This window comes from Elephas maximus, chromosome 2 (assembly GCF_024166365.1).
Source record: "Elephas maximus indicus isolate mEleMax1 chromosome 2, mEleMax1 primary haplotype, whole genome shotgun sequence".
NCBI lineage: Eukaryota > Metazoa > Chordata > Mammalia > Proboscidea > Elephantidae > Elephas > Elephas maximus.
This window is the reverse complement of record NC_064820.1, coordinates 213622223-213633263: the sequence shown is the minus strand read 5'-3', so window position 1 is coordinate 213633263 and position 11041 is coordinate 213622223. Positions and strand designations below refer to the sequence as shown.

Here is an 11041-nt window from a genome sequence, read left to right as displayed (position 1 = left end):
CCTAGCAAGTCCCAGTTCATCCCCTGGGATCTCACCACTGAGGGTCTTTGCATACTTCCACCCTTACCGGGCCACATTTGTCAGCTGTGAGGCTCCAGGGTGCCTTGTGGTGCTGACTGAGTCAAAGGGAGGAGATTGTTCACAATGCTCCGGGTGTGCCGGTGTATGAGGCCGGTGAGGAGACATGAGCTTACATGAGGGTGTCTGCAACCTTGAGGGTGATGGGGAGCCAGGAGTCACCACTCTTTTCACGCCATAAGCCCCTTTGGCAATCTGGGGAGGCCTATGGACCCCTTCTCGGAGTAATGATTCTGTTATATTTTGCTTAAGTATAACACACAAACAAACAGAAAAGCGATCAAATGTCAAGCCTACATCAAAGAACTTTCCCAAAGGGAACATACCGTGCCCCCAGCACCCAGCTCCTCGGAGGCCGCTCCCACTCCCTCTCCCACCCCGTCTCCCCCTTCGAGGGAGGCCACTACCTGAACAGTGTTTTCATATGCACATTGCCAGGTGAAGAGCTGAGCTCTGCATAGCCTCCTGGGGCCCAGTACTGCTCTGGGAACGTGTGTGGGTGCGGTGTGGTATGTGTGGGAAGTACGTGGGAATTTGCCCCGCTCTGAGTGAGGTGGCCCGGTTGCGTGAGAGGCTAAGTGTTCTTGAGTTTCGTTGTGGGCGTGGGTTCGTGTGGGGTCGTGGGCCGTGCAAGCGGGGCGTGTGGGGCATACACCGGGCTAGGATTCGGTTGGAGTCCGTGCGGCGGGCGTGACTGGGACAGCGCGGGGGAGCCGGGGTGTGGGACAGTGCGCAGAACGTCGGGCGGGCGCGCGCGGGGAACGGGCTGTTGGGGGCGGGGAGGCGGGGGGGGGGGGGGGGATTATGGGGGGCGGGCCTGGCGGGCGCGCGCTGGGGCCAGAGGCGCGCGCGGGGGCGGGGCGGTGTGGGCGGTGGGCGCGCGCACGCAGCCGGCGCGCCCCCTCCCGGCGGCCATGTTGGCGTGTGGGTGTCAAACGGAGCCAGGCGCGGCGGCGGCTCCGCAGGCTCTGGCGGCTCCTGCGTTCGCAGTGCTCCCGGCGGCCGCAGTCGCGCACCGGGTCGGCCTGGAGAAGCGGAGGTGAGCGGGGCTAGGGGGGTCCGGAGCGGGGCCCCGGGCACGGAGCCTTCCCTCCCCAGGGCGCGGACGCCCCCCGAGCGCAGGCTCCCAGCAAGGCCCCCAGAGCATGCACCCCGCCGCCCCAGGCAGCGACCCCCTTCTTTCCTGCCAGGCCCCGCCTCACAGGCTGGAGCATGGCCTCCTCTTCGTCTGGATCCCTCTTTCTTCTGCAAGGACCCGGTCTCCCTATCAGGACACTCTTCCATTTATATCCTCAGGGTGTGGGGGCTCACCTGACTCCCACCCCAGACCCAGAGCACCGTTTTGGTCCTTGCCCTCTACCCCCTCCCCTGATGGGCTCCCTTTCCTCCCGAGCCTGCTCCCTTCTCCGCCCCCGTGCAGAGCACAGCCCCCGCTCCCTCCAGGAATTGGGGAAGGGGGTCCTCTTCTCTGTCCAGGATCCTGGCCTGTACCCCCCCTCCTTCAGACTGAAGCGGAGCCCCCGTTCTCTCCCCGGGGAGCAGGTTCCCTCTCCCCGTCCCACCCCCACAGCACAGCGGGGATGGGGGCGGCAGAGCCAGGCTCCATCTGCCTTTTGTTCCGCGTGGGTTAGAGAGACCCCGCCCAGCTCCTGCGAGTCTAGTGGGGTGGGTGGAGGGTGCGTGGGGGCCGGCCTCTTGGAGGAGACCTTTTCTCTCTCTCTCCATAGGCAGTCTTCCTGGAGGAGACCGTGCCAACAGGTTTTTGTTTGCGACTTGAAGTTGGTCCACTGGCTTCGCGGGGGGCGGGGGAGGCGTGGGTGGCGGGGGTGGGCACCCTGGCCTCCCCAGAAATCCCGACAGCTCATTCCTGAAATGCTCGTTTCTCCACCCAGGGGCTCCTCTGGGGCCCCTAAACTGGTGTGCTGCCCTGGGGACGCGTCTGAAATCTGCTTTAAGAGAGCCACCGTTAGTGTTCAGATAGGGGAAACTGAGACCCAGAGATGCAGTGATTTGCCGAGAGTCACGTGGTGATACTCTGTCAGAGCCAGAGCTAGAAGCTTGGCCTCCAGGGCTCTCCCCAGCACATTTTAGATTTGTTTTTTGAGAGAGATGTTTGGGAATCACCCCTAACGTCCACCTTTTAGCATTCACACAAGAGAATGAACAGAAAAAGATGAGAAGTATAAATTTTTCCCTTCCACTTCCAGAAAATACCATTTGGAAGAAGGGGTTGGAACAAGGAGTTAAAATGATTGGAAAAGGTGAATTTTAATTTTCCATAGGCCACCCCTTCGCCCCATTACGTAAGAGTGTGCATCTTGTAGCTCTGGATATCTGACGGTGGGTGCTGACAAGAGCATGTGTGAATCCCCGCAGGCAGCGATTGAGTTTGCACTGGTAATTAAGTTTTCATCTGTATTTAAATGAACGTCAAATGGGCTACGGTTTGCATCTGAACAGGTGCTTGTGATTGTGTTTGGGAAGTGCACCTAGATCTTCTCATTTTTTATTTATCCGTACTTTTATACTTCATATTTTTAAACCTTACTTGTGTCCTTAGTTTTAAAATTGGCCTGGTCATCCTTTGCAGTCTCCCTGAGCTATTCTTTTGTAAGCACCAGATGAGATGCTGGCTATTAAGGAGTGTAATAAAGTGCAAATTACTGTAAGGAGGCATGATTCAGGAGATCATCCCTCAAACCTTGGCCAGGAGGCAAGTTTGGATTGTCCTGTGAGATTGACCAACCTCTCCATGTTTAGAGAGCCTTTTTGCCTCTCTGAACGCTGAGCTCAATTGATGGCTGGGAGCTCTCTGGAGAGCTGTCTCCAGCAGAGTTTGTCAGAGAGGTGTGAAAAGATGGAAAACTTTCAGGTGTTGACACCTATCATTCTGTAGGGAGTCTTCAAAAATGACTCATTCTTTGTGGAGATCATTTGTAGAAGTAGTTGCCTTTTAATGTGACTGTTGTCCGTAATGAGGCCTGAATTTTTCAAGAACTGAGATTCTGACAAGAGTCCTGCAAAAATATTTGAAAAGTTTTGGGGACCATGATTTGTTTTAATAGCTTGTCTTTCCTGCACTTAATTTTTTTTTTTGTTTTTGAAATTTCATTAGGAAGAGTGGTAACTTTCAGTTATTTGTGCTAAGAGATTTTCATATATGGAATTGTCATACTTTTGGGAAGCTCATGACAGTTTTTAAAGCTTTTTGGTGAGTACACTCTCACTGTTCCCAGAACCATCCTGTCAAGCTGGTGGGACATAGATGACTCTAGTTGTTGCCATTTCATGGTGTGAGTAGCTGGTGACCCTGAGCTGTGGAGAAGCTGAAGGCTTCTGGGATTTGGGGAATTTGAGGTTGGGCAGGATGTGAGGAATCCCTAGTGGTACAGTGGTTAAAAATGTTTGGCTGCTAACCGAAAGGTCACTTGTTTGAATCCAACAGCCGCTCTGTGGAAGAAAGATGTGGCAATCTGCTTCCATAAAGATTTACAGCCTTGAAACCCTGTGGAGCATTTCTACTCTGTGCTATAAAGCTGCTATGAGTTGCAGTTGACTCGATGGCAGTGGGTTTGGTTTTTCTTTTTTGACACCCCCTCATTTCACTGCCGAACTTTCTACTCCTGTGTTCCATTTAAACAGATCTTGTGTCAGGCCTTTGCAAGCCGACTCCACCAGGGTCAGGGCCCCTTCTTCCCTGCTCTCCAAACTTACCACCCCTGGTAATCTGCCGGAGCACTTGTCATGTTGGCTGTGTATCTCCTGCTCTTGTTACACTGTGACATCTTTGAGGCCAGTGATTGCCCTGCCTTTCCCTGGCTTTCTTCACTAGTGCACAGCTAAGTCTCTGACTTGTGCTAGGTGCTCAGTCAAGGCTTGTGGGGTGAATAAGTGGTTCTGGGCAGGGGAACAGACATATTGATCCCCTCCTCCAGGCTTTACTTCCCTGTCCAGAGCAGAAACTACCTGAGCTTCAGTTTCAGGTAGTCACAGGTCAGGCACAGGTGTTACCACTTCTGCAGAGGAGGACCCGAGACCCAGGGGCTTAGGTTATATCCCAAAGATCTCAGCCAGTAAGCATTGGACTTCAGAATCTGATCATACCTGCCACCTCACATGAGAAGCCAAGTCTCACAGGGGTGGCAAGGCTTGCTTAAAGCCCTCCTGCAGGTTAACAGTAGATTGAATGATGTGGGATAATATCATCAAGAATATTGAGGCTGGAGAGAGGGTACATTTTTATTTTATTTTAGATGAAAATATACACATCAAAACATGCTCCCATTTGACAGTTTCTACACCTGTTGTTCAGTGACATTGGTTATATTCTTCACATTGTGTCACCATTCTTATTTCTGCTCTAGTTTTTTCACCCCCATTAATTTAGACTCAGTGCCTCAATGCCTTGTCAGTGCTTTAGAGTTATTGTCCCTTTGGTCTTGTATAGATAATTTTTTAAAAGAGTGCAATTTTTAAGGACGACATTCTTTACTTTTTGAGCTAATTTTTTTTTTTTTGTTTAAAGATGACTTACAGCGGATAGTTTTGGTTCAAGGTTTAAAGAGTATCCCAGAGCAATAGTCTCAGGGGTTCCTCCAGGCTCAGTGGGTCCAGTAAGTCTGGATTCTTTGGGAATTTGAAGTTCTGTTCCACATTTTTTCGCTTTCTGTAAGGACCCACCTATTGTGTCCCTGATCTGTATGTTAGGTAATGGTAACTGGGCACAATCCAGTTCTTCTGGCCTCATGTTAGAGGAAGGAGTGGTTCATGAAGGCAATTAGTCCTGTAGTCCAGTTACTTCTCTGATTCTTGGGTTTCCTTCTTCCTCTGTTGCTCCAGGAGAATAGAGACTGATTGTTGTATCTTGGATGGCCACTAGTAAGCTTTTAAGACCCCAGAAGCTATTCGTTGAATTGGGAGGTACAACAGAACTTTTAAAACAGTATGATGCCAGTTGACTGGATTGTCCCATGAGACTGTGACCCTAATCCTTCAAACCGAGAAAACTAGTACTATGAGGTGTTTGTTTATGCCTAAGTAGTATCAGCAGTCGTAGCCCCCTTTTTTTATTGGTGGTGGTTCCACAGTTATATATAACATAACATTTACCAGTTCGTCCTTTTTCTTGTGTACCAAAAAAAACCCAAGCTTGTTGCCATCGAGTCGATTCTGACTCATAGCGACCCTAAAGGACAGGGTAGAACTGCCCCATAGGGTTTCCAAGGAGCGGCTGGTGGATTTGAACTGCTGACCTTTTTGTTTGCAGCTGAGCCACTGTGCCCCACTAGTTGTATCGTTTACATTAGTCAAGTTGTGCACTTATCACCCACATTCATTGCCACCTTTCCCATCACCATAAACAAAGTCACTACAAGAGTACATTTTGTTTTTGTCAATCGTGTTGTGAAATGACTGTTTCTGTCCATCTGTTGAATTTTTGAAAATTAACTAGTTTTCTGGTGTTAGTCAATGGAATTTTCTTTGGTCTCAATTAGCTTGTTCAAGGTGTCTAAAAATAGAAACTTAGTTAGAAAAACAATCACAGGGAAATAAGTACACAGGCAGTTCAGTGTGCATGAGATCATTCCATTTATGGCCTGTTGAACTGTACCTACTTCCAGTCAGGCTGTTATGCTGGGGCTGCTTTGAAATACAAAGCTGTGTTAACAGCATTTTATTAAAAAGTATTTCATTTCACCTTCACGTTGACCCTGTTAGGTAGGGAGTACAGCCACCTGTGAGTGGAAACACTGAGGCCTAGAGAGGTTAAGCAACCTGCAAAGCATTGGCCCAGTAAGGATTCAGGGCAGATCTGTGTGATTCCCAAACTTGGTTCCCTTCTACTCCATCAGCTCCTCTAGAAAGCCACCAGGCAGATTGGGTAATCATTTAAATTACAGGATAAACTGATGATTTGAAAGTCCCCACCAAGTTTACTCAGAAGGTTGGAAATAGTGCATAAGACGATTCCTGCCTTTTTCCTGGAGGTAGTCTTTATGAAAGCAGTGTGGTTTGAATGTCAAGAATCTGAGGGACCACTTTGGCTGACACACACTAGATTTGGGTTTGAACCAGATCTTGGACATTGTTAAAGCGCTCTCTGTACAAACACTGGGTTCTTTCTGGTGACTCATCCCTGCAAACCCAGGTGTGGGAGCCTTTTCCTGGCTCTGCTTCTTGCTGGTCCTGGTCCAGGCGAAGTGTGCTATACTTTGAAGCCTTCTAGGGACAGAACAGGTAGCTTCGCTCTCTCTGTTCACAGGAGTGCAAGGGACTGAGTGCCCACAGGAGCTTTGCATAAGGCACTCCTGTGCTCTCCTTGTGGTAACCTGTGGGTGAGCAGGACAGGGAGCAGCAGGCTTGTCCTGGGGGCTGATCACCGGGGCTGATCACCAGGGCTGATGCGGGGTAGGGATGGAAAAGCATCTATGGGGAATCACGTTTGAGTGCAGCCTTCGGCTTTTCTCTTACCCCTACCTCTCTGGAGGTCATGTCATCCCTAGGTCCTGGAGACTCAACTGAGAGCGCCAAGTGGTACATACCGTTTGGCTACAAAGGCCAGATGGTAGAAAGCGTCAGATGTGGGTACAAATTGGCCTCCTGTCTTTGGACACTGTGAGTGCTGAGCTTTGGCTTCCTCATGTCCAGAGTGGGGCGATAGGGGGGCAGAGAGTATCCACCTCACAGACTAGACCTCCAGAGCCATCCCACAGTGTGCCTCAGAGTCACCTGGAGGGCTCATAAAGGCACTGCTACTTCCTCCCCAGGGTTTCTGAGTCCCTGGCTTTGGGGTTGGGCCCACGATTTGCATTTGTAGTGCAGTGCTCCTGCTGTTCTAGGGACCTGTTGGGATGAAAGGGTAGCGTAGGGCCTGGCTGTGCAGGGGGAACTAAAAAATACCAACTCCTTTCTGCCTCTTAAATGCTTCCAAATAGTGCTCTGAAGATGATGGCATGACATTTGGGAGGGAAATTTGGTTTCCCAAAGAGGTGCTTTCACTTTGTTCTGAGTGATTATAATTTGGACTGGAGGTAGTCACAGGCATTGTCGCTCTGTGAGTTGTTGGGGATGCTTTCCTTAATGAGGGGAATGTAGGAAGTCAGCGCCCTTCCAGTGGCAGTGAGTGTGGGCCTCTGTTTGAAAAGCAGCTTCATCATTTCCACATCAGCAAGCCATTCACTGTCAACTGGACAGTGCAGAGAGGGGTGCCTGTGGGCACCGAGCAGGTTCCATGGGGCCTTCAGGGATGGGCCATCGGTGTTACTGGAAGTCCTTCCTCCTCTCTCCAACAATTCAGATTAATTAAATATTCTTCGGTGTTTAGAGCTTGAAAATTTTTTTTTTTCCCTCCAGTAGTAATTATCAACTTGTCTATCAGAACCGAACAAGTAGGGGGTGATGAGTGAACTCCGGTGTTTTTTGAATGTCTCCTGTGTACCAGGCCCTATTGTACTCCTTTTATGTACAGTATTTAATTTTCATGATGACTCTGCAAGGCCTGTCACCTTTTTTCTCTTTGCATGTGAGAAAACTAAGGTTCAGAGGGGTTAAGCAACCTGCCCTAGGCCACACAGCCAGTAAGTGCTGGAGCTGTTATCTGCTGTCACTTGTGGCTGACTCATAACCACTGTTAATTCCACAGCATCGCTCAGCAATTGCCCTCACAACCACCCTGAAAGTTGGCATTTCTCAGATGAGCAAGCTGAGGTCCAGAGGAGGTAAGCCTGCTCACCTCACCCAGCTGTGGCTGACAGGACCTGAATTCAGCCCCAGCCTGTCGTATTTCAAAGCCTCATCACAACCTGCGTAGGGCCACAGAAGTACGTTCAGGACCTCAGCTTCTGGATGGGTACAGCAGGAATGGGGGTGCCCCCACCAGGCTGGCCAGGAGGAAGTCTGGGCTGGTGAGGGGTTCGTGTTTGCAAAGCTTTGTTAAAACAGTTGGCCAAATTGCCCTTTGAAGGAAGGAACCATTTGTTTTTACTCTGTGATCCTCAGCCTAGGCATACTGCTTCTCTAACCAGCTCTGTGTCACTATCTGCCCTGTGCTAGCTAGTCGGATCCTGGGGTTTTGAATTAGAATCTGTTATTTTGTAAACTCTTTGAAACTCTGAGGTGAATAAATAGATGAGAGCTAAAAGTTACTCTTAAAACACAGCCCTTCTTATCCCTCCCCTCCACCCCCCCGGCCAAAATTCTTTGCAATAAGAGAATGCTGGCAGGCTCAAATCAAAATTGTACATTTTTTTCTTGAAATATGTCCTCATCGAGTGCCTCTTTGACACCCAGAGCTGTCCTGGGTATAATGGCGGTACTTTTGGATTCAAAAATTGGGGAAATATGATCTGAGAAATAATTTTTAAACCATTTTAGGAGAGGCAGTCAGGGAGATGTAAAAGTATTGGCATTTCAAGGACAGAATATTTGAGATTTGTGCTAGTTTGGAAAACAAGCAATGTGTGGTCATAAGAGTAACAGTTACCGGTGTAGATGAAATGCCAGCTTTCTTGCCGCCAAGAACTTAGTCTAAATTTCAGAAGACAAAGCTGGTGGTTGGTGATTTTTTATAGGAAGAGGTTGGGACATGGAGAAAAGAGCCAGGTAGGGTGTTAGGGGAAGGTGGGGTTTGAGCTGCCCTTGAAGGGCAGAGGACCGCATGTACCCAGGAGTAGACAGCAGATATGAGAAGGCGGGAGCAAGAGCTTGAATAGGCTTGGGCACTGTGCATGTCCATGTGGGTGCAGCTGCTGGGGGGGTGGGTGGCAGTGGGAGAGTATGGCCCATGGCTGCAGGAGCTTTATTGCCTCCGGGTTCAGTTTGGCTGGCTGTGGGGAGCTAGGTGGTCCCTGGGGAGGGCGTGCTGCAACCTGTATTTAGGGAGGGGCCTCTGGTGGTGCCTGCAAAGTGGAGTGACTCCTTTGGCTGAGCGCCTGGCCCAGGATGGTTCCTGTGAGATGGGACAGACAGCAGCCAGTCCAGGAGACAACGCAGAGGCCATGCCAGAGAATGAAGGGAGGCCAGGACAGCTCCTTGCTGGAAGAGTCAAGACTTTGAATGCTGGCCAGAAAGTTGTGATTTGAAACCCTGCAAGCCCGCAACTATCACTCCTGCCTGCACCTACAAGTCACACGGCCTGGAGAGCTTTTGAAAAAGCCTGGATCCACTGCAGACCAGTGGCTTTTTGAAATGGCCCTGACCATTCTAATGGTCTGTGTGGTTGAGAAGCTGAACTGTGTGCTCTGGGTAGCTTCTGGGAGTGTCAGGGGTTGGGAGATGGGAGGAAATTGGAGCTAAGGAGATCAGGAAGCCCTTACCATAATGCATGGGGTGCTGGGGCCCTGCGCTTTTTTAGAGGAACTGGATGGGCCGAGAGCAGAGGGAGGAGGGTGGCAGGTAGGGTGGAATGGGGGTGAGAGAGAGGCAGAGAGGCTAAAGTCACCCTCGAGCACCTTTGAAAAAAGGGGATGGTTTAGAAAGGAGTGCAAACCAGGTGAGGGAAGGGGCTGAGGTTGTGATCAGCTGATACGGTACTCCTCGCCCATACTCCTTGCTGCAGCCTGATTTTAGCCAGTTGTAGCCCTGGTGGCACGTGGTTAAGAGCTACAGCTGCTAACCAAAAGGTCAGCAGTTCGAATCTACCAGCCACTCCTTGGAAACCCTATAAGGCAGTTCTACTCTGTCCTATAGGGAGGGTCACTATGAGTTGGAATCAGCCCGTCTGCAATGGGTTTGGACAGAGTGCATGAGAAGTTTCCCGTAGGTTCTTTCGAGCCTGCAGGCCAAGTTCCTTCTCAGACCCCTTAATTGTAATCACTGTAGTAAACAGCACTTGTAAAATTTAACATATTTCTTTAAAGTAATTTTATTAAAGGTAGTTGTAGTTTAGAATTCCTAATTTAGATAAATTCACCTGTTAGTCAAAGGTTAGGCTAAACCCGGTGCATTCAGTGCACATCCCAGCATCAGAATGATATGTGCTATTTGTGGCAGAAAATCAGTTTATAGTCCAAACCATTCATTCCTTATTGAATGTCTCTTGAGGACCTGTGTATGATGTGCCACTAGCTGTGAATCCGTACATTCCTGCCCTCAAATGGCCCAGTCTGCTGAGGGAGGCGACTGAACTGTGGACAACTCCGGTCAGCCTGGAGAGAGGGCTGGTGAGATGCTTAGGAAGTGGTGTCAGACACTGCAAATGGAACTGGGGTCAGAGAAGGCTTCAGAGGGAATGATGCTGAGGTGGGCTGTTGGAGGAAAAGTGGGCGTTCTGGGGCACAGACAGGAAAGAGGAGGCTTGTGCAAGGCCAGTGGTGGAAGTGGCACACCTGCCTGAGCACGGGGTGTGAGCCGGGGCGTGGAGCAGCTGGGCTGGAAAGGTAGGCCGAGGCCCAGCGGCACAGGGCAAGCAGGCCGAGAGCTTCTAGAGCCAACTTGTCGGGCGTGGTTTTCATACCATATTTTGGTGGTGGGTGGGCAGGACTGTGGGTCCTCCACGTGGCTCTGCTCAGAGTACCTCTGACCCTGCTAAGATCTCATCAGAAAAGTGTCTCTGCTGTTAAAAACCAGAGTTGTCTCACTGGTGAGGTGCTGGGAGCCATGGAAGGAGTGTGAGCAGGAAAGTGCCCTGTGGGTGGCTTGAAGGGGGACTGGAGGCTGCTCCCAAAGGACCCAAAGAGCATTTGCCCTTTTCTCTTTGTAGTGGGAGGGTGGCTTTGAGAAGACTCCCACTGTAGCCCCAGTCCAAGCCAGCCTCTCAGGGTCCTAGGTGGTGTCTGTGCTGATACTGGTCAGCAGGCCCCTTGGAGTACAACCCCTCTGCAAGTGAGCGGCTGTCCTCCAGAAATCCCTGGAGACTTTCACAAGTGGGTGGGAGCTGGGTCTCCACTGACCTTGGGAGGTGTGAGCACAGCTCTGTTCACCCTGCTGTGCTGGTTGTGGGTTGGTTTCCGGCCTTACCAGCCTT

At 50.5% G+C, this 11041-nt stretch overlaps 1 protein-coding gene across 8 annotated transcripts in view; it reads left to right on the top strand.

Annotated features, from left to right (window-relative positions):
• The first annotated feature begins 990 nt into the window (after positions 1 to 990).
• Positions 991 to 11041, top strand: part of EPN2 (epsin 2) — a 111811-nt gene continuing 101760 nt past the window's right edge. For all 8 annotated transcript variants that reach the window (XM_049874693.1, XM_049874688.1, XM_049874691.1 and 5 more), the window contains exon 1: positions 991 to 1117. The gene's annotated coding sequence lies outside the window, so the exon portion shown is untranslated. The remainder of the gene's footprint in view (positions 1118 to 11041) is intronic.